This window comes from Pleurodeles waltl, chromosome 3_2 (assembly GCF_031143425.1).
Source record: "Pleurodeles waltl isolate 20211129_DDA chromosome 3_2, aPleWal1.hap1.20221129, whole genome shotgun sequence".
Classification (NCBI taxonomy): domain Eukaryota; kingdom Metazoa; phylum Chordata; class Amphibia; order Caudata; family Salamandridae; genus Pleurodeles; species Pleurodeles waltl.
Window position 1 is genome coordinate 110,592,304 of NC_090441.1, and position 22,556 is coordinate 110,614,859.

Here is a 22,556-nt window from a genome sequence, read left to right on the forward strand (position 1 = left end):
CTTAAGGCTTCCCCTGCAGTGATACTGCTTCAGCAAGCATGTAGTTGCTCTGACAGCAGCTCCCTGCTTGCTGAAGCATTTAATCTCTGTCCTCTGCACACGTGCAGGGGACAGAGATGAAAGCTCTGCTGTTTGACAGCGGGACCTGCCTTAAAGGTCCTGCCATCAAACAGCAGAGTGTTTGCTGTGGCTTGGCTGCAGCTGCAGAGCTTAATCAAGCAGCTATTTCCCGGGGGTGGGCACCCCAGGACATAGCAGGCCCCAGGGACATCAGTATCTCCAATCAGGGTCCGTGTGGCCCCGTCTCAAACTTGGACATAGCCCCGGGGGTGTGGTCCCTGTGGGTTGAGCGTCCCAAAGGGGTCTCCTTTATTTTTTTAAATATTTGCCTGGGGGCCTATAAAAAAATTCATGGGAGCCTGTGCTTTAAAAAAAAAAAACGCTGCAAATTCGTAAATATTGCGGACTCGCTGCAAAAAATAATTACAAAAATGTTTTTTTTTTATCTGAGGGTGTCCCTCTTGGACCACCCCACCAGTGCTAAGGGGTGAGAGTGTCTCTACCCTGGCCCCTTTTATTTTATTTTTACTTTTTTTCTGGGACTCGACTCAAGCTGAGTAGTATGATGGCTGCCAATACTTCCTGGTTTGAAGTACTGGCAGCCAATCAGAGTTGTGCATTTCCCTAAACAAGTTCATCTTTGTTCACGAATACTTCGCAGCCAGAGATATACAAATTTGAATTTCCTAAATTTCTCAAAAACTACTGAACGGATTTACTCCAAATAAGCAAAAGCGTAACCTGCGTATTTGCTGTAACTCCGTCCAGTGGTTCGGGCTTTAGACGAGTCTAAACAAATCCTATGGGAATTAACATGAGACACTCAACATTTTTTTAGCCCCCTTTTTCTTGGCCCATGCTTGACGGATCACCCCGAAACCTTCTGTGCGCTACAAAAATCACCTCAACACTTTTTGGAAAAATTATGTGAAGATTCGTCAAATGGTGCCAAAGATATAGGAAAGTCAAAAAATGCTTTTTCCATGGAAACATGTTCCTAACTATAACTACCTAGTGGCGACCGTCACTAGGTTTTATGTATATATAACCTATATATATATATATACATATATATATATATATACGAAACGTTCTTTATTGCAGCGCACACTTCACACTGGTGCAGACGTGAGGATAAGCACAGTTGCCACTTTGTGCTCCCAAGCACTATTTATAAGTCTTTATAATTCATTATCTTTGGTTTTACTGATTGGATTTTAGTTGTTTTGATCTCAATTTATTACATTTTATTTTATTTTTCTACATTGGGTTGGGATTTTTCAGGTGTTGCATTTTCACTTAATTACTGTTTGAACTGTTTCTAAGTAAAGCCTGGGTGCTTTTGTTTCAAGCTACCAAAGGGTTAAGCAGAGGTTAATTTGGGGGTTACTTGTGGCAGAGATTGTGGTTGCTACTTGAGTAGGGTTCAGCTCCTTCATCCATTAACCCAATGTCTCACACAGACTATTTGTCGACAGAAAGTTAATACATAAAAACACTAATTCAAAAATACTGATTTATCAAATCCATATGAGGAAGAGTCTATTAAAATAAAACAATAGTAGTATCCATGTAAATCTGTTTTGCAAAGTGAATCTTTTTTTGGATTCACATCCTATGCATTCTTTTGCCATCTAATGGTCAGTTCTTGAATTTTCTATTGTAGTTCTCTTTTTTCCTTTTAGGTAGCATCAACCATTTGGTGTCTTGTCAACCCCCTTATAACATTAGAGGTATGCCCAGAAGCCTTTTGTGTAGTTGCCATCTTCAGATAATTTTTCCTGATGTTGGGTCTGGAAGCACAACCAAGAGTGTGGAGATTATTGGAGGAAACAAAAAGTCAGAGTTTTGCCCAAAAGCAAAAGAACTTGAAGGAAAACAAAGGTTAGAAGATTAAGGGCCATATTTATACTTTTTGACGCAAAACTGCGCTAACGCAGTTTTGCGCCAAAAAAATTAGCGCCGGCTAACGCCATTCTGAAGCGCCATGCGGGCGCTGTATTTATTCAATGACGTTAGCCGGCGTTAGCCGCCGGCGCTGTCTGGTGTGCGTTGAAAAAAACGACGTACACCAGGCAGCGCCGGCGTAGGGGGAAAATGGCGTATGGGCGTCCACAAATGGTGCAAGTCAGGCTGAGGCAAAAAAATCGCCACAACCCGATTTGCACCATTTTTTAACGACGCCCATCCCCCATTGAAATTACTCCTGTCTTAGCAAAGACAGGAGTCATGCCCCCTTGCCCAATGGCCATGCCCAGGGGACTTCTGTCCCCTGGGCATGGCCATTGGGCATAGTGGCATGTAGGGGGGCACAAATCAGGCCCCCCTATGCCACAAAAAAAAATATAAAAAAATACTTACCTGGACTTACCTTAATGTCCCTGGGGTGGGTCCCTCCATCCTTGGGTGTCCTCCTGGGGTGGGCAAGGGTGGCAGGGGGTGTCCCTGGGGGCAGGGGAGGGCACCTCTGGGCTCATTCTGAGCCCACAGGTCCCTTAACGCCTGCCCTGACCCAGGCGCTAAAATCCGGCGCTAATGCGGGTTTTTTAGACCCGCCCACTCCCGGGCGTCATTTTTGCCCGGGAGTATAAATACGACGCATATGCATCGGAGTCATTTTTTAAGACGGGAACGCCTACCTTGCATATCATTAACGCAAGGAAGGTGTTCACGCAAAAAAATGACGCTAACTCCATGAACTTTGGCGCTAGACGTGTCTAACGCCAAAGTATAAATATGGAGTTAGTTTTGCGTCTAAAAAAACGACGCAAATTCGGCGCAAACGGAGTAAAAATATGCCCCTCAGTTTGACGTAATCAAGTTAGCACCAAAGAAACTGAGTTTTGTCCAAGAGCTTTCTATCAGAAAGACATCAACCACGTAGTTCAGAGAATGAACACCGGGAAAGGAGAATACCCCTTTTATATGCTGCCGGGAGTGCCAAGATGGGTTGCCCAGAAGGACAACTGTGAGATTTGTAACTTTTGCCTGTGGAAGAACTACAACTCAGAGGTCTGTGTTGTAAATGCAGAGCTCCTCCTCAGAACCTGAAGACTAGGGAAAAACAGAGATGTGCTGATTACACTATGAAACAATCACAGCAAAAAACATTGGTTCAATAACTTGGAATGGTGAGCAATAAGGAGAAGCCCAAGGAAATGAGGTGGTACAAGGGGAGGGCTCTGACATTGAGGAAGTAGCCAAGCAAATAAGGAGAAGATGTCAAAGAACAGTAAGGCAAAGAATCAGTAGGCACCATCACACGCACAAACAACTCAATAGGTTGAGATTCAAAGGCACCATTGGGGTAATTCCTTGGAACAAGTCTAAGCTCTGAAAGAGGCTCAGGAGCACTGGGGATGAAGGGGCAGACCCTAGAGAGAAAGTGGCTTCCACACTAAAGAAGAAGGACCTGATGCTGACAAAGGCCTCTTGATGTCCAGAAGAAAAATATTTTGAAGGCTAAGATGGAGGTCTTCATGAGGAGGAAGAAGGACTTCAATGCCTCCTTTAGGTGATTCCACATTCCACTGAAGTCTCAGAGGGAGAAGGATGAGGAGGAGGAACACATGGAGCTGGAGCATCCAATGACACTTGAGCCCCAAGAAAAAGAAGAAGAGGATGTCTTCTATAGAGAAGTGGATCCTGAAGCAGGTTAATTTTATTAAGGCTCTCTTTATGATATGAAGTCTGAAAAGGAGGATTGGTAGCACTTAAAGATTGACTCTCCTGAAGAAGAGGTGGACACATACATCTCTATACCTTCACCAGACATTGCAGTGTTAATTTTCCTGGATCAAAGGACAGCAGACATCCATGGAGTGCAGTTGAAGGAGGAACAGGTGGAATTATGTTTCCTCCTAGAGACCCTGCTGCCATCCCAGAGGGAAAATCAGTTCCTTCCAATGCTTCCCAGAGTCCTAAAATGAAGAGGTTAGCTGCCACCCAGTGGTACATGGCCAACTCTAGTGTCAGGAGATGGAAGACTTAATGCCGGGGGTCACCCAGAATAGGAAGACCAGTTCTAATGCTTGTCTAAAATCTGCACTATATCTGCCAGATATGGTCAGCAATTAACTGTGTGCAAGCACAACCCTAAGAATGCCAGGGTTTAAGCAGGAGGTGAAGGTGGCAGTAGTGAACATGCCCTTTACAGGTGACAGTCTGTTCAGGCCAACAGTGGGTGATTCACTGCAGAGGAACAAAAATGCCAGTGAAACAGTAAAAGGAATGCTTTTTTGCAGTTCAGATGACCAATTTGGGGAGTGGCAACACCAAGTAGAAGGTTGCCTGCTCAACCAGGATTACAGCCTGTCATCTTCATTCCAGCTTCACACCACAAATCAGCTTCCTAAGTGCACCATCACAGTAGCTATACCTTGTCATGCTAAAGCAGCAGCACTTTTGAGGAAGAATCAGAGGGAAGCTCAGGGAAATGACTTGCTACCAGAGCCAAAACAACACATAACTCTGGGGGGGCGGAGGGGGCAAGAGCAGAACTTGAGAATTCCGTCAGGAATCGAGGACACTTATCTCAGGAAAATTGACTCTAAACATAATTCCAAATAGCTAGCATATGGAACTGTTACTAAAACGTCCAAACATAAGGTCAAAAGCAAGAAATGGCAGCAAGGAGGAGATGCTGGTTTCGCAGCAAGAAGTCATGGACCTTCTCAGCAAAAACACAATAGAGAGGGTATCAAAGGATCAAAGAAAGAAATACCAAAGGGAGAAATACATCAAGAAGTCTGTCAATTCTATCTCCTCATGCCAAAACCAGACAAAACTCTTAGACTAATTTTAGTCCCAAGTGCTCTGAACAAGTTCACAAAGAAGCAAAAAATCTAAATTGCCATGATGCAGCAGGTCATCTCGTGTCTGTGGAAAAGAGACTATAAGGCAACAATATGCCTCAAGGTTGTCTAAATCAGTGGTTCCCAACCTTTCGATTTCTGTGGACCCCCACTTTAACATTAATGGAACCCAGGGACCCCCACTGAATCATAATTAGAATCTGGGGACCCCTGCCTGAGTCATTACTGGAAGCTGGGGACCTAATTAGTCAATATTTGTTTTAAAAAAAAAATTCTAGGCTCTCGCGGACCCCCTGAAAAGGCTTCGCGGCCCCCCAGGGGTCCCCGGACCACAGGTTGGGAACCACTGGTCTAAATGAAAGTATTGATAAACACCAGACTCAAGAAGTTCCTGAGGTTCATTGTGGACAAGATATACTACCAGTTCAGGATGCTTAACTTTGGGATAAAATCCACACCTAGTAATTTCAAGATGATTCTGGATGTAGTTGCTGGATGCTTGAGAAGACAGGCAATCCATGTTTACTCTTAACCAAACAACTTGCTGGTAAAGGTGAAATCATTCAAGAAGTGTCAAGAGTACATAAATACAGTCACGGAGATGCTCCACAGACTGTATTTTCCATGAACCTGGAGAAATCATCCCCAGTGCCAGAGAGAGACAAAACATTTTTGGTATCAAAGCTAAACTCCATAGAGTCAAATTAGCTCCCAATTATCAAGAGAATCCTGGCACTGACAGAAGAAACCTTCCTTTACCAAAACGGGCAAACTCTGAGTGTGAAGATGGGGTTACAGGGTGGTGCAATGCATTCATTGCGCCACCCTCTAAATATGGCGCAGAGATTTCGACCTAGTTGGGACACATTAACGTAAAAAATAAAGACGTTAATGTGGTGCAAGGTGGCGTTAGGGGACTATAAATATCCCCCCAAGTGTTAGACATTGGGTCTCTAGTTCACAGAGGTTTGCACCCTGACCAAGTAGGAACCACAATCCTAGTCAGGGTAAGTCAGGTGCATAACCTAAATGAACCTGTGCTCCCCCTCTGATAGTTTGGTACAGAACAATCAGGCTTAACTTGAACATTTTTGAGTAAAATATTTTTGGCAGCACTTACATTGCAGTAACACAGTGAAAGACACCACAAAAAGACTCCACATCAGTCAGGGAAAAATAGAGAATATTTATCTGAGTAATTCTAGACCACAATGACACAAATCGAATAAGTACTAGTTATATATATGAAAAACAGTGCTTAAAAGTCATTAGCGGTCAAAAAGTTACTTGAGGTCGCGAGGGCCCTGTGCAAATTTAAAGTTCAGACTGACTGCAATGGAGAGCAGGCCATCTACACAATCCACGCCGGGTTCACTGAAACAGTAACTTTGATGAAGCAAAACTTCAACATCAAGGGCACAATGCATTGATTTTTGCAGAAATAAGCTGCAAAACTTAGTTCTAGAATTATGTTAATAGAAAACAGAGGGTTTTCATAGTTAGGCACATATAAGTTGGCTAGAATAAAGTGACTGTTGTCTACTTGATTAGTTATTTCCTTTATTACCCACCTGAACTTCCGATCTGCCTTTGATTGTATAATTCTAAGTGCTTTATTGAAAACTATTAAAGATACTCCCCTGTACCCCAAATGCTGTGTCATTGATTATATTGTTGATTCTGTGATAGTGTTACCTCTATCACTCTTAGATACACTATGAATTATGGCTTTAACCTTAGTTGAGTTTTTTGTAGAACAAGAATGTCGGCTCTCAGACACCAAGGGGCATATTTATACTCTGTTTGCACCGAATTAGCGTCATTTTTTTAACTCTAATTCGGTGCAAAACTAACTCTATATGTACACTTTGGCGCTAGACCCATCTAGTGCCAACTTTATGGAGTTAAAGTCATTTTTTAGACGTGGAAACCTACCTTGCCTTAATGCAGTGGTCTTCAAACTTTCTAATGCCGCGCCCCCCCAGTTGAAAAATAAAAATCATTGGGCCCCCCCTCAGAATTTTTCACAATTATTTTAGAATTATGGCATTGTTTAAATCGATCTAAACCTATTTAAACATTACAGTTAAGTACTGTTACCTTTTTAAAACTGCAATAACATGCTTCTGCTTAAAACAAAAGCATGTTATCTGTATAATATTTCTTTTGGCCAGAGTTTGGCGCCCCCCCTGGGATCACTTGAGGCCCCCCAAGGGGGGCCCGCCCCCCAGTTTGAAGACCTCTGCCTTAATGAGATGCAAAGTAGGCGTTCCCGTGCAAAAAATTACTCTATGGCCTTAATGCCATATTTATACTCCCGTGCAAAAATAGTGCACGGGAGATAGGAGGGGTCAAGAAATGGTGCAAAGCTTGCTTTGCCCCATTTTTTAACGCCTGGGTCAGGGCAGGCGTTAGGGGACCTGTGGGCCTATTTCCATGGTGGAACACCATGGAATAAGCCCACTGGTGCCCTCCCCAGGCCCCAGGGACACCCCCACCCACACCAGAGGGACCGAGGAGGATGGGGGACCCCATCCCAGGTAAGTATAGGTAAGTACAGTTAAGTATTTTATTTTTTAAAGTGCCATAGGGGGGCCTGAAATGGGCCCCCATACATGGCACAGGGTGCAATGGCCATGCCCAGGGGACCCTTGTCCCCTGTGCTGGCTATTGGGGTGGTGGGCATGACTTCTGTCTATTCTGAGACAGGAGTCATGTGGTATGGATGGTTTTGCATCAGAAAATGACTCTAGGCAGGTTAGAGTCATTTTCTTTACTCTACCCTGCCTAATGTCATTTTTTGGTGCAAAACCCCCTTCTTCCATACCGCCAGCCCCACCCGACTAACATCATTTTGTTTTACACTAGCCTACCCTTTGCACCGGCTTGCACCATTCCATAAATATGGTGCCCAGCAGGTGCACAGAAATGGTGCAAGCTGGTGCTAAACATTTTGGTGCAAAACTGTGTTAGTGCAGTTTTGCATCAAAAAGTATAAATCAGGGCCCAAGTTTCAGAAACAACTTTAGCTTTCCTCCTCCCATTCTTAATACCATTGATATTCCATGACAAAGTTTTAACCATTTTCCCTTTCTCTTATTTAATGTTGTTTTCTCTAAACCCTTTATGTAATTAGTTGCCTTTTTTCTTGAATTTGTCCCAAGTAGAACCATCCTCCACCCTCCTCCCCTTGCCTGCCTCCCGCACCCACTTCTGCCCGCATTCCCCCATTCAGATCTCCAGTGATACCCTAGCTCAGAGTTACCAGTGTGTGGAGATCCCCGATCCTGTTTAAATGTCACCTCTGACATCCAAGCAATGTTTGAGTACTCCTTTTATCTAGAGGTCACATGCAACCCCTTTCCATTCCTCCCCTTTGCCACCCCTCATGCTTTTTGTCATTCTCCCTTGTCATGTGGTTCCCATTAAGTAAATAAGAATGCATGTATTTAGGTCAGCAGCACCACTGCGTGTGGGTGACTGAGTCGGTCCCGCACTATCTATAAGCTCTCGGCCTGATTCCTGCTAGCCCCCAATGACTTACCCAAACCTAGAAAGTAAAGGTGAATTGTTGCAACCTAAACATGACACTCTGACCTCTCAGGCAAGCATAACAGATGCAAGATGTATGTCAATACATTTATTGAAGCAATTTATTAAAGCAATTGCATCCGATTATAAAAAGCGGAAGCCGAAAAATATATTCGATGGGCTACAATAGTAAGACAGATGAAACAGTGCTCATCATTAAGATTAGGGTAAAAAAGATAACCAACCTCAACATCTTTGTATGATCTTAAAAGTTTAAATAATTCCTACCAACACCATTGGCCTGATTACAACTTTGGCGGAGGGGGTTAATCCATCCCAAATGTAACGGATATCACGCTCGCTGTATTACGAGTTCCATAGGATATAATGGATTCATAATACGACGGGCGGGCGGGCTATCTGTCACATTTGGGACGGATTAACCCCCTCTGCCAAAGTTGTAATCAGGCCCCATGTGTCTAAAACCTGACAGCAGAGTGGTAGTGACCCTTCGGCCTATCCCAGTGTAAGAGAAGCACCCCGACCCCATACCCAAAAAAGGTTGGCAAGGTTCTGCCTGTTGTCTGGATGGCAATGCTCGGTTGGCTGAACAGCAAGCACCAGGATCAGCAAAGCTGTCAAATAGTGGTGTGTGTCACAGGATGGCCATGACTGGAATGCCCTCTGCCACCCCATAGGCCTATCTGGGTTTATATAATAAATCCTGTTATGTTCTAGGAACAGGCCTGACGTTATAATATGTCTAAGAAATAGGGACTGTCTACTGAGCTCCTGGTGCGACAATATGAGTTAGAATATCATACACTGAACATGACAGCTTTGAAAAGGGCACAAAGTGAAATGCTTTCAAAGGGCTGATAAAACGGGCAGCGTTAACAACTATGGGGCTGATTCTAACCCCGGCGGTCTTTGACCGCCGGGGCGAGGGTCGGCGGGAGCACCGCCGACAGGCCGGCGGTGCCCCGCAGGGCATTCTGACCGCGGCGCTTTGGCCGCGGTCAGAAAGGGTAAACCGGCGGTCTCCCGCCGGTTTACCGCTGCCCTCAGAATCCCCCATGGCGGCGCAGCTTGCTGCGCCGCCATGGGGGATTCTGACCCCCCCTACCGCCATCCTGTTCATGGCGGGAAAGCCGCCATGAACAGGATGGCGGTAGGGGGGGGTCGCGGGGCCCCTGGGGGCCCCTGCCGTGCCCATGCCAATGGCATGGGCACGGCAGGGGCCCCCGTAAGAGGGCCCCGCAAGGTATTTCAGTGTCTGCCTTGCAGACACTGAAATACGCGACGGGTGCTACTGCACCCGTCGCACCTTCCCACTCCGCCGGCTCGATTACGAGCCGGCATCCTCGTGGGAAGAGAGTTTTTCCCTGGGCTGGCGGGCGGTCTTTTGGAGACTGCCCGCCAGCCCAGGGAAAAACTCATAATACCCTCCGCGGTCTTCTGACCGCGCAGCGGTATTATGGGGGCGGAATTAGAATCACCCCCTATGTCTTCTCAGAAAGATGCAGACAATTAAAATATAAAAATAGCAAGCTAAAAGATGGCTTTGCTAAAATATATGAAATGAATAAAAAGTTGTCTACATGTAAAAGGCACAGGCTACTGGCCTAATGCTAAAATGATGGTGTTCAACCCAGGTACTACAGAGAACCCAAAACAACGTCTGCTTATTTGTTGATGAGTGTAGGGTCCAGGACCTAAGGAGAGTAGAAGTATATAACAGCTAACTTAAAAGCAAGTGAATTATAAAAAATATACATAAAAGAGATAAAATGTCCATGTTGACCAGCAGTCCAGGCCAAAGCATAAAACCAAATTAAAATAATTCAGTTTGTAAAAATAGGGGCCAAATTAAAAATCCCACATGAGGTCATCAAACATATCGGAATCCAGGACAGACCAAAATTCGGCAGGCCATTAAATGACCAAGGCCTCATTCAAAAGGTGCAAGGAGCACACATGATTCATTGTCTCAGCCATATTCAGGGTCAAGGAGGCAGCATTCTGTGCTGTGCCAGATACTGGGGCCCTAGAAGCCACTAGATTCACAAAGGGCAGCTCATAGGAAGCGTCACATAGCAACTGCAAGCTCATAGGACAGTTCTGGAAATGAACCCTCACCGAAAACATCAGATCAATGTCCACAAAAAGTACATGTCACAAAGCAAGACACACTTTCAGTGCACATTCAAAAGGGCACCATAAGCAAAGGAAGATGGGCTTCACACAGTAAAGCGGCACTCTAAATAACAATGACCAGTCCTTGTCAAGTTCTTCCAGTAGTGATACTCTGAAGTACTATATCATGCATTCACGACACAGTTGGGCTGGTGCGAGCTCCATCAGTCCTTTTAGTTGAGATGGAGCAGCTATTCCAAATTAAAAATAGCAACAGCAAGACACTTCCAATTAATGCCAAAACAATCCGGAAACCTCCAAAAACATTTGAAAAAGTGAGCGAATGGCTGAAGGTACAACTCCAAACACAGTCTGGAAGGTGCCGACAAATCCAGAACCTACAATCTTTAAAAAGTGTACATTCCCTGCATTGTTGAATGCTAAAGGAAAGCGACTGATCAATTCACTGAAGTGTTTTGGAAAGTTGGTATTTAAAATGGACTGTATGTCTGCAGACGGCCTTGCCACTTGCAGGTCACATGTTTCACGGGCTGATGGGTTCATCACATGTTTTTGAAACAAAAGTGTTTTTAGTCTGCTCACCTTCTTGAAATTGACATTATAAGTAGCAATGTAAGGCCACAAATTTGCTACTTTTTATCTCATGTTTGGGAGGGAAAAGCACATCATGCATAGGAGGAAAAAGCACATTTCCACAACAGGTAACTATTTGAGAAACAGAAATCATTGTTCTCATCCCACAATAGCCTTGATCACTCAGCATCAAGCAACTCCAATTCAAAAGTAACTGAAACACTGGGTCAATCAAAGGGACTGGGTCAATCAAAGGGACGGGAGTAACCTTCAAGTAGCAAGCTAGTTTGGCTTGCCACAGACGCGTAGCATGCGCCACGCAAATCCTCCTGTTTACAAATCATGGAATGGCTTACATAACTTTCACAACCTCGTTTGCTAAGAAAAACCTCCTTGTCACCGTTCAAGCATTTGGAATCACAGGGCAACTCCCAGACCTCATGAATGTAGCTTCTCTTAACTGCTGAAGCCTGCCAAAAGACAAATGTTTCAAACACAAAGTGAACTGAAATGATGATATTGGAAGTGAGATCACGCCATGTATTAACCACACTGATGACTGTGTTTCAGCTACAGTAAAAGGCAACTTTTCTAATTTATCAACATTAAGCATGATGTAACTACTACTTTCTTTCATAGCCATTTTTTGTTCTTTATGTGGGAGTTTAAATGTGGCAAATAACTATAGAGTTAATGTTCTTCCAAGACACTTAGCCACTTTTCAGACCTTGCAAAGTCCAACTCTACTGCATAATGGACCTAGGCGGACTTTGTCCATTGTGTAAAAATGTCATTTTGAATAATGTCAATAGCAGAAGACATAGGGGGTCATTACGACCCTGGTGGCCGGCGGTAAGCTGGCGGTAACACCGCCAACAGGCTGGCAGTGTTCCGCCAGCTATTATGACCGTGGTGCAATAGCCACGGCCATACCGCCGGCCCCTCCAACATACCATAATCCCCAGGGCAGCGGTGCAAGCACAGCTGCCCTGGGGATTATGAGTCCCTGACCGCCAGCCTGTCCGTGGCGGTAAACACCGCCATGGAAAGGCTGGCGGTAAGGGGACTTGGGGTGCCCCTGGGGGCCCCTGCACTGCCCGTGCACTTGGCATGGGCAGTGCAGGGGTCCCCAGGCATACCCCCGTCGTGCATTTCACTGCCCGAATTTCGGGCAGTGAAATGTGCGACGGGTGCTACTGCACCCGCTGCACATCAGCATTGCCGCCGGCTCTATTACGAGCCGGCAGCAATGTTGATGTGACTTTTCCGCTGGGCCAGCGGACGGTAACAATGTTACTGTCCGCTGGCCCAGCGGAAAAGTCATAATAGGTAGCCAGGAATACCGCCGGCAATGGTGGTATTCTGGCTCCCGCAGCCTCGGTGGTCTTTTTGAAAGACCGCCGAGGTTGTAATGAGGCCCATAATGTTGTTTAATTTGTGAATGCATATAGAAAGTGTGTTCCTATCATTATCAACAAAAGGCTAAAGCTTTCTCTAAAATTTCCTAATTTTTCTATTTGCCTTAAACGTGCAGTGACTTCCAGGCTTGTGAAAGCTTCCACATTTCAATATGCATTGCACGTAACAAACTTTTACAGTGAGGTTCTCTAAGACCTAACAAGAAATACTGCATGTCAATGTCTTTAGAAAGGAGAGAAAAGTGTTATTTTACATCTGTTAGTGAAAAGGACTGTAACCATTGTTGACATAATTTACCCACGCTATATGTGGTGACGATAAATGAGTGCTGCGTGATGGTGTAACAAGGGTCTGGTCTGGTGGCTCTAAAACCCTGTGTAGAGTTGATAAAACGTGCATGATAGCAATTTGTGTCTGCTGGCTACAATAACCACCTGTTGGGACCTGAAAGTGATGAATGAAAGGTACCATTCTGAACCCAACTGTTGAGCTGTTCTTCTGTAATGTTCACAATAGTTTGCCAATTTACATACTTAGCTATTGAGGGAATACTAGGCACATTCATTTCTTTTACTTTTGCTAACCAAAGGCAAGTTGTTTGCTGGACAGTGTCATTTAGAAATAGAATTTGCAACTAAATAAAACAAACTCTAAATAGAGCCTTTGTGCCTTATATCTGCCAATCTTTCATTCCCCAAACACTTTTCAAGTCAGTTGACTTTTTCTTATGTTCATAGCCTTATATGGCCAACTAGGACACAAAAGATTCTAAATAGATTAATTTAGTGTTGGCTAGCAGTATTGTCCTTGTTTTAGAATTTTGCAATAAAAAATAATAGGACTCTGCGGCCCATATTTATACTTTTTGACGCAAAACTGCGCTAACGCAGTTTTGCGTCAAAAAAATTAGCGCCGGCTAACGCCATTCTGAAGCGCCATGCGGGCGCCGTATTTATTGAATGACGTTAGCCGGCGTTAGCCGCCGTCGCCGTCTGGTGTGCGTTAAAAAAAACGACGTACACCAGGCAGCGCCGGCGTAGGGGGAAATGGGGCTTGGGCATCAAGAAATGGGGCAAGTCAGGTTGAGGCAATTTTTTCGCCTCAACCCGATTTGCGCCATTTTTTTTTCACTCCCAACCCCCATAGAAATGACTCCTGTCTTAGCAAAGACAGGAGTCATGCCCCCTTGCCCAATGGCCATGCCCAGGGGACTTCTGTCCCCTGAGCATGGTCATTAGGCATAGTGGCATGTAGGGGGGCACAAATCAGGCCCCCCTATGCCACAATTTTTTTTTTTTATAAACACTTACCTGAACTTACCTTAATGTCCCTGGGATGGGTCCCTCCAGCCTTGGGTGTCCTCCTGGGGTGGCCAAGGGTGACAGGGGGGGTCCCTGGGGGCATGGGAGGGCACCTCTGGGCTCCTTCAGAGCCCACAGGTCCCTAAACGCCTGCCTTTTGCAGGCGCTAAAAAACGGCGCAAAAGCGGCCGTACGTCATTTTTTTTGACCCGCCCACTCCCGGGCGTGATTTTTGCCCGGGAGTATAAATCCGACGCACATGCCTCGGAGTCGATTTTTTAGACGGGAACGCCTACCTTGCATATAATTAACGCAAAGTAGGTGTCTACGCTAAAAATCAACGCTAACTCCATGGACTTTGGCGCTAGACGCGTCTAACGCCAAAGTATAAATATGGAGTTAGTTTTGCGTCGAAATTGTGTAAAAAAAAACTACGCAATACCGGCGCAAACGGAGTATAAATATGCCCCTGCATTTTTAGCATCATGCCCAGAAAAATAAGTGGATTTCTCTACATATGTTTTCAAACTCCCCACTGGTGGAGTTGGGCAATGTCCCATAGTGTGAAATTAAAAACTACCTTTGGAGTATTACCTCAGTGTAAGTAATGGTGTCCATAATGATGGTATCAAAATATTTCCCCATAATTGGCGGTATTCATAAATACATCTTGTTAGAAATGGGGTCTTTGGTTGGCAGTCAGGTTACCGCCTGTCCAAGCAAGGACCCTCACTCTGGTCAGGTTAAGTCACACACAATCCAAATGATCCTGTGCCCACCCTCTGGTAGCTTGGCACTGAGCAGTCAGGCTTAACTTAGAAGACAATGTGTAAAGTATTTGTGCTACAAATCAAGCAATAACACAGAATAACACCACAAAAATACACCACAAAGTGTTTAGAAAAATATATAATATTTATCTGGTTAAATGCAGGTCAAACCGATTAAGATTTCATAAGTACACTTTGAGTTATCATTGTAGGAATCGATTTTTCTGGCGCACACGGACGATGCGTCGAGTTTGGCACAATTGGCAACAACTTTAGCTGCCTCTATAAGTCCCTAGTAAATGGTACCTAGGTACCCAGGGCATGGGGTACTAAGGATAGGCCCCTGAGGGCAGCAACACTGATCGCACCACCATCTAGGGCCATGCATCCAGGTGCACCCAGTCCTGCCATTGTAGGCTGAGTGCTCTGGTGAAAACCTAAAAGCACAAACTTGACATGGCACACTACCTGTGTGCCCTGTCCACCATACACTGCATGCACTATGGGTAAGACACCCCTCTGGCAGGCCTTCCAGCCCTAAGGTAGGGTGCCCTATACTACATGTGAGGGGATAGCTGCATGAGCAATATGCCCCCACTGTGTCTTTGCCAAACCTGAGACATAGTGAGTGAACAGAGCAGCCATTTTTAATAAATGTGCTGGACACTGGTCAATATGAGTTTCACAGCTACATGATGGCCCCTCTGAACACAGGGTTGTTAATATCAAATGATAAATCCAAACTGGTACCAGTGTTGGATTTAATATAAAATGTACCCAGGGGTCACCTTAGAGGTGCCCCCTACAAAAGCTAACTACCCTGGCATGGCTGCTGACTGGTCCTGACCAGCCTGCCACTGCCAGAAGCACATCTGCACCCGTGGGCTGAGTACCTCTGCCCTCTGGGATGCAGAACAAATCCCTTCCTGGATAGATATGCTAACACCCCCTCCCCCAGGAAAGTGCACTGCCCTGCTGGCGAGCGTCAAAGGGCTTATCACCTTTAAAACCCGACCTCCAGGCCTGATGCTAGCAGAAGATGGCTGCCACCATGGCAAATCCACACTTTTGGTGGGAACAATGGCAGGAAACTCAAACAAAGGACAGGAGGAGTGGCCCTACCTAACATGCACCACCACTAAGGTGCTGCATGCGAGGTAAACTCTCTATTTAATATTCCTCTATCTTCGATGAAAGGAAAATAGCCAATCAGGTGTAGGTAAGTGATCTCTGCCCAATCTGGAAGTGGTCACTTAGTGGGTGTAGCCACCCTAAAGTAGATGAACATTGGTCACTACCAGGTTCCCCCTAAAACACCCACTAAATAAAAATATTTGTGGGCATCTCTAGACCAAAGATTCAGATTTCATGGACAGAAGAAGACTGGCAACAAGTGGATCCAAAGGCACAAGAACTGGGGACCTCCTGCACAAAGAAAAGGCTCCATAGCCTGCCTTCTGCACCCAGGACCCGGCAATCGCCACTGAGGAGCTGCTGGACGACTGTAAGAACTCTAAAAATCCCAGAGGACCTCCAGGCTTTGGAAATTACTAAAGAACTCCCTCCAGAGTGGAGGCACCACTCTAAACCCACAGGGAACCAACAAGCCAGTGAGGTCCACCTTAGTGATCGGATGCTAACTCCAGAAGCAGACACTGTAGCCAGACCAAACTCCACACCAAAGAGCGGGAGAACACCCGTTGGTAGCTGAACCATACCAATACCCCATGTATTGGTCAGATGACCTGAAAAACACTCCACCTGGAACTGTACTTCGGAAACAACCTGGACCTCCCATTAGAGTGCCCCTGTTGTCCTGCAATCGACCCTTGAACCAACTTACCTCCCGCTTCTGAGGGCATCTTTGCGCACAGCTCCTGGCCCACTGATTCGCTCTGCACACAGCCACCCTGTGCCCTGCACCAAAGATCCAACTGTGCCCTAAGGGACCCCCCCGTGCCCCCCTTGGAACTTTGACACTCCAAGGGGACCCCCAGAATTCACCTTTAAACTTTCCTGTGCAGTGCTTTTCCAAGTGATTCCCACAGTGGCCGCAGTATTTTTATAAGTTCTTCTCGAGTTATTCCTTTGAGTGTGTCAGTTGCAAGATTGATGCTGTGAATACAGTAAGGGGCATATTTATACTCCGTTTGCGCCAAATTTGCGTCGTTTTTTTCGACGCAAATTCGACGCAAAACTAACTCCATATTTATACTTTGGCGTTAGACGCGTCTAGCGCCAAAGTTCCTGGAATTAGCGTAATTTTTTTGCGTGAACACCTTCCTTGCGTTAATGATATGCAATGTAGGCGTTCCCGTCTTAAAAAATGACTCCGATGCTATTGCGTCGGATTTATATTCCCGGGCAAAAATGGCGCCCGGGAGTGGGCGGGTCTAAAAAACCTGCATTTGCGCCAGATTTTAGCGCCTGGGTCAGGGCAGGCGTTAAGGGACCTGTGGGCGCAGAATGAGCCCAGAGGTGCCCTCCCCTGCCCCCAGGGACACCCCCTGCCACCCTTGCCCACCCCAGGAGGACACCCAAGGATGGAGGGACCCACCCCAGGGACATTAAGATAAGTTCAGGTAAGTTTTTTTTATTTTTTTTTGTGGCATAGGGGGGCCTGATTTGTGCCCCCCTACATGCCACTATGCCCAATGACCATGCCCAGGGGACAGAAGTCCCCTGGGCATGGCCATTGGGCAAGGGGGCATGACTCCTGTCTTTGCTAAGACAGGAGTCATTTCAATGGGGGATGGGCGTCGTAAAAAAATGGCGCAAATCGGGTTAAGACGATTTTTTTGCCTCAGCCTGACTTGCCCCATTTTTAGACGCCCAAACGCCATTTTTCCCTACGCCGGCGCTGCCTGGTGTACGTGGTTTTTTTTCACGCACACCAGGCAGCGCCGGTCGGCTAACGCCGGCTAACGCCATTCAATAAATACGGCACCCGCATGGCGCTTCAGAATGGCGTTAGCCGGCGCTAATTTTTTTGGCGCAAAACTGCGTTAGCGCAGTTTTGCGTCAAAAAGTATAAATATGGGCCTAAATGCTTTGCACTTCTCCAAGATTGGTCTAACTGCCCAACCAAGCTACCATAAAAATCAAAGAATTAAGTAATCTAGTTTTTACTCCTGTAAACCAACAAGTGGTTTCCTGTACTCTCTGCACAGTGTGCCAAGCTTTGCACACTACGTGGAGAGCCAGCTCCCTACACTAACCTCACACAAAGGACTGATAACCTCCCACAGATCTCCTGGCAGACAGGACTGGTTTGAAAGAGGAACTGATGCACTTAAAAATCATTCTTTGAAGTCTCTTCCACTTCAAAGGCACATTTTGGTACATCTACTGGATTTGTGACCCCCTCAAATCATACACTTCTGGACCTAATACTAGACTCCATCAGAAAGTCTGCAGTGCTGCCCAAAGGGCTAATCTGGACTGCTTTTCTGGAAGGACTGCACTCCTGCTTGTTGCCTTGCTGCCTGCTGCTCCTTGACTCTGCTGGAAGGACTTTGCCTTCCCCCACAAGTGATCCCCAAAAGCTTGCCTCCTGCTAAGACGTTTCAAGACCTTCAAAGACATCACCAGAGAGAGAGAAGAAATCCGGTGCATCGGAAAATTGACTCAATGCAGACAAAAATCGATGCATTGGGTGCAGAATCGATACAGCGCCTGCTAGCAGCTGGAAAATATCCACAGCACCTACCGGATCGATGCAGTGCCTGTTTCATCTTTGCAGCATGTGTTGGATTTTCTACACATTCCACACATCATCCCTGGGCATCAAAATATCATATGAGTAATTGCGCAAATACTTTACACATTGCCTTCTAAGTTAATCTTGGCTACTCTGTGCCAAGCTACTGAGGGTGAGCACATAATAGTTTAGGTTGTGTTATGACTTACCCTGACTAGGATCATGATCCCTACTTGGACAGGGTGCATACCTCTGCCAACTAGAGACCCAATTCCTAACAAGTGATAAAGGGCACAGTCCCACCCTTAAGTTGGATGAGCTGAATTGAACACTGCTTTTCAAATCCCTCCATCTTGCTTGGAAGGAATTAGGCCTCTAGGGTTAGGGTTATGCCCACTTCCGAGTGGAAGTGTTCATACTGTAAGAAGGGTGTAATCACCCTGAAGGTGTTCAGCTCATTGGCTACCGCCTGGCAAGCCCTGTAATGCCCTTAAATTGAGTATTTAAGTGGCACCCCTGAACCCTAGAGTTCAGATTTCGACAGCCTAAGAAGACCCAGACAAAGAAGAGTTGCACCTGCAGATGGGGACAAGAAGAAGCAGCTGACCTGGAGCCATCCCCTCCAGCCTGCCTGCTGACCTCAAAGGATCCTGCAAAACAAGACAACTCGTCCAGCCTTCAATAAAAGCTCAAGTTTCCCACGGGCACCGTACTTGCCCTGCAACAAGAAACTCCACGGAAAAGACTCTGCAGGTGCTGGGCCCCAGAAACCCATCACCAGAAATGACCACTGCACCTGACCTGAGGTGAGGTGAAGCCAACCAATGGTGCCAATGTGGAGCTCCAGCTGCTCAGAGACTGAGTCCAATGTGGCCTCACTCATCTTGGACTCACCTGAGATACCTGCAGCCACTGTATGCAGCCCCCCTCTCCCATAGCCTTGTTGAGAGAGAAAATCTGACAGCTATAGCAACCACTGCACCCGTGACCCTTGATCCCAGTTGAGGTGGGTTACTGGTGCCAACAACGCCCTCCTAACAGCTCAAGTCCACCCTGGGTCCACCCCCCAGACTCCCTTATAGTAAAAAGAGCACCCAGCACACCTTATCTTATGGATATGAGGAACCTTTATTAATCGTGCATTGGCTGACCTTAGGCATCTGCCTGGATGGTATGGCTGCAATAAGGCTTGTAATAAACGTGTGCCTTTTGTATGCAATGCTTTATGTGCAATGCAGCAAGCCTTAAGCTTTACCTGTTGTTCAATTGGGTGCCAGTGAAGAGTAGCCAACACACTCTGAGCTGATCTGTGTCTGGGAATGTTCAGTAAGAGGTGGGCTGCCACATTTTGTACAGCCTGTAACCTTTTAGTCATATGTCTTGGGTGCCTCCAGGTAGAGAGAAGTCTCATAGTCCAGGCGTGAGAGTATCAAGGTTTGAACAACAGGCAGACCTTCGAGCACTTTGCGATTTCACTATTTGCAAAAAAATCATGGAAGTTTCTAAGGAGCGTAATGAACACAAGTTTTGCCATTTTGGCTGCAAAAACGGTATCCCAGCAGACATCAAGTAAATGGTGACTTCTTATTGAGTTTACGCACACACATCGCTATGTGCCCGCGTACAGCTGTAATCGCTGCTTCCTCCTGCAACTTTACAGTTTACTGAGAAGCCCCAAAACAGGCTCAGTCTCCAAGATTCCTTTTCAGAACCTCTACTCTCTCTAATCACTAATCATAGCCAAATTTAAAATAAAGTCCCTTTTGTTGCTTGTAAAGATATTTTCATTTTCCCAGGCACAAAGAGAAAAGGTACCAGGCACCAGCTGAATATGAACACTGTAAGAATGCAGATGAAAACAAAGCACCTGTTTCTCTGGCTAGTAACGCAACCACTTCATTTCCTTCCAGAGCATGGAACAGGTGCGCCACCTTGTGGCCTAATTTGATGAGGCATATTTAATAGTAGTGATAAAGCATTTTTCGGTAATGCTTTAAACAAGGTCAATAAACATCCAGTATAAAGAGGTGGCGAAATAGACCTCTTCAAACAACACAATTTGCATTGCGAGTATGACCCAGGTGGCCATACAAGGAAAACTCCATTCTGAAATAAGGTTAGGGAATTTTATTACAAAGTCAGACTCAAAGTAGACATCAAAAAAGATTTAAAGCAAACTAACATCAAAAGGACTAAACATTCAACAGTAGCAATGCAAAACATCAAAAGGATTATCCTAAGGGTAAAAAACAAGCATTGCTCAGTTCTTTTCAGCGTAAAGGCAATTTAAAAGTAATTTCAGATTAGCTAGCTAGGGCAAATGAAATCCCTGAAGATTTGCATGTCACAAGTTAGCATGTGCTGGGCTAAACACATGGGGATAAAAAGTAAAAAGAACAAGCATTTGCAATGCAACTCACATTTACTGGAGTTAAAGCTATTAGCGTTGTGAACTCCTAACTGGACTTTTCTTGCCACATAAACAGAAAAGTAAAACACTTTCACATAAGCGAGCCGACGGCCGCCATGAGCGCAAAGCAAACAGAAGTTTTCTCGCAGTGAAACGTATTGGCAAAAGTGCAAATATCCATGTAACAGGGTAGATGTCATGCAAAGTGCTCGACTACTGCCCAGCAAGATCGCCCTGCCTACGAAATAAAGAAAAAAAGTAGCCCAGAAACCAACCATACAGAAAACATTGAGCCTCATATGTTTTCAGTAGTTGGCCAGTGCGCTTGAGGCTGGCTAAACACCGGAAATGACATGACGTATGCATGCCTTTCACTAATTAAATCAAGCAAATTTTAAAAGGCAAGCCCACAAACCAACCAATAGTTATACAGTAAGGTTTCATTTTAAGGTGTAGGTTATCATAGGGTCAGTACATTTACTCTTAAATCTATTTTACTCAATGTAGTGGTAATCTCAGAAGTGGTAATCTCAACAGTGGTAATCCCTGTCGTGGTAATCTTAGCGGTAGTAATCACAGTAGTGGTAATCTCAGCAGTGGTAATCCCTGCAGTGGTAATCTTAGAGGTAGTAATCACTGTAGTGGTAATATTAGCAGTGGTAATCTCAGAGTTTGTAATCACAGTAGTGGTAACCTCAGAAGTGGTAATCCCTGCATTGGTAATCTCATCAGTGGTAATCCCTGTAGTGGTAATCTCAAAGGTATTAATCCCAGTAGTGGTAATATCAGCAGTGGTAATCCCTGCAGTGATAATTTTCATGGTGGCAATCTCAGCAGAGGTAATCCCTTCATTGGTAATCTCAGAGGTAGTAATCACAGCAGTGGTAATATTAGCAATGGCAATCCCAGAGCTAGTAATCATAGTAGTGGTAACCCCAGGAGTGGTAATCCCTGCAGTGGCAATCTCATCAATGGTAATCCCTGCAGTGGTAATCTCAGAGGTATTAATCCTAGTAGTGGTACTCTCAGAAGTGGTAATCCCTGCAGTGATAATTTCAATGGCAGTAATCTCAGCAGAGGTAATCCCTGCAGTGGAAATCTCAGAGGTAGTAATCACAGCAGTGGTAATCTCAGCAGTGGTAATCCTTGCAGAGGTAATCACAGAGGTAGTAATCACAGTAGTGGTAACCTCAGGAATGGTAATCCCTGCAGTGGTAATCTCAAGGGTAGTAATCACAGTAGTGGTAATATTAGAATTGGTTATCTCAGAGTTAGTAATCCCAGCATTGGTAATCTCAGCAGTGGCAATCCCTGCAGTGGTAACCTCAGAGGTAGTAATCCCAGTAATGGTAATCTCAGCAGTGGCAACCCCTGCAGGGGTAATCTCAAAGGTAGTAATCACAGTAGTGGTAATATTAGCAGTGGTTATCTCAGAGTTAGTAATCCCAGCATTGGTAATCTCAGCAGTGGCAATCCCTGCAGTGGTAATCTCAGAGGTAGTAATCACAGTAGTGGTAATATCAGTAGTGGTAATCTCAGTGGTAGTAATCACAGCAGTAGTAATCTCATCAGTGGTAATCCCTGCAGTGGTAATTTTAGAGGAATTAATCCCAGTAGTGGTAATATCAGCAGTGGTAATCCATGCAGTGATAATTTCCATGGTGGTAATCTCAGCAGAGGTAATTCCTTTAATGGTAATCTCAGAGGTAGTAATCCCAGCAGTGGTAATCTCAGCAGTGGTAATCTTGGACGTAGTAATCACAGTAGTGGTAATATTAGCAGTGGCAATCCCAGAGTTAGTAATCATAGTAGTGGTAACCT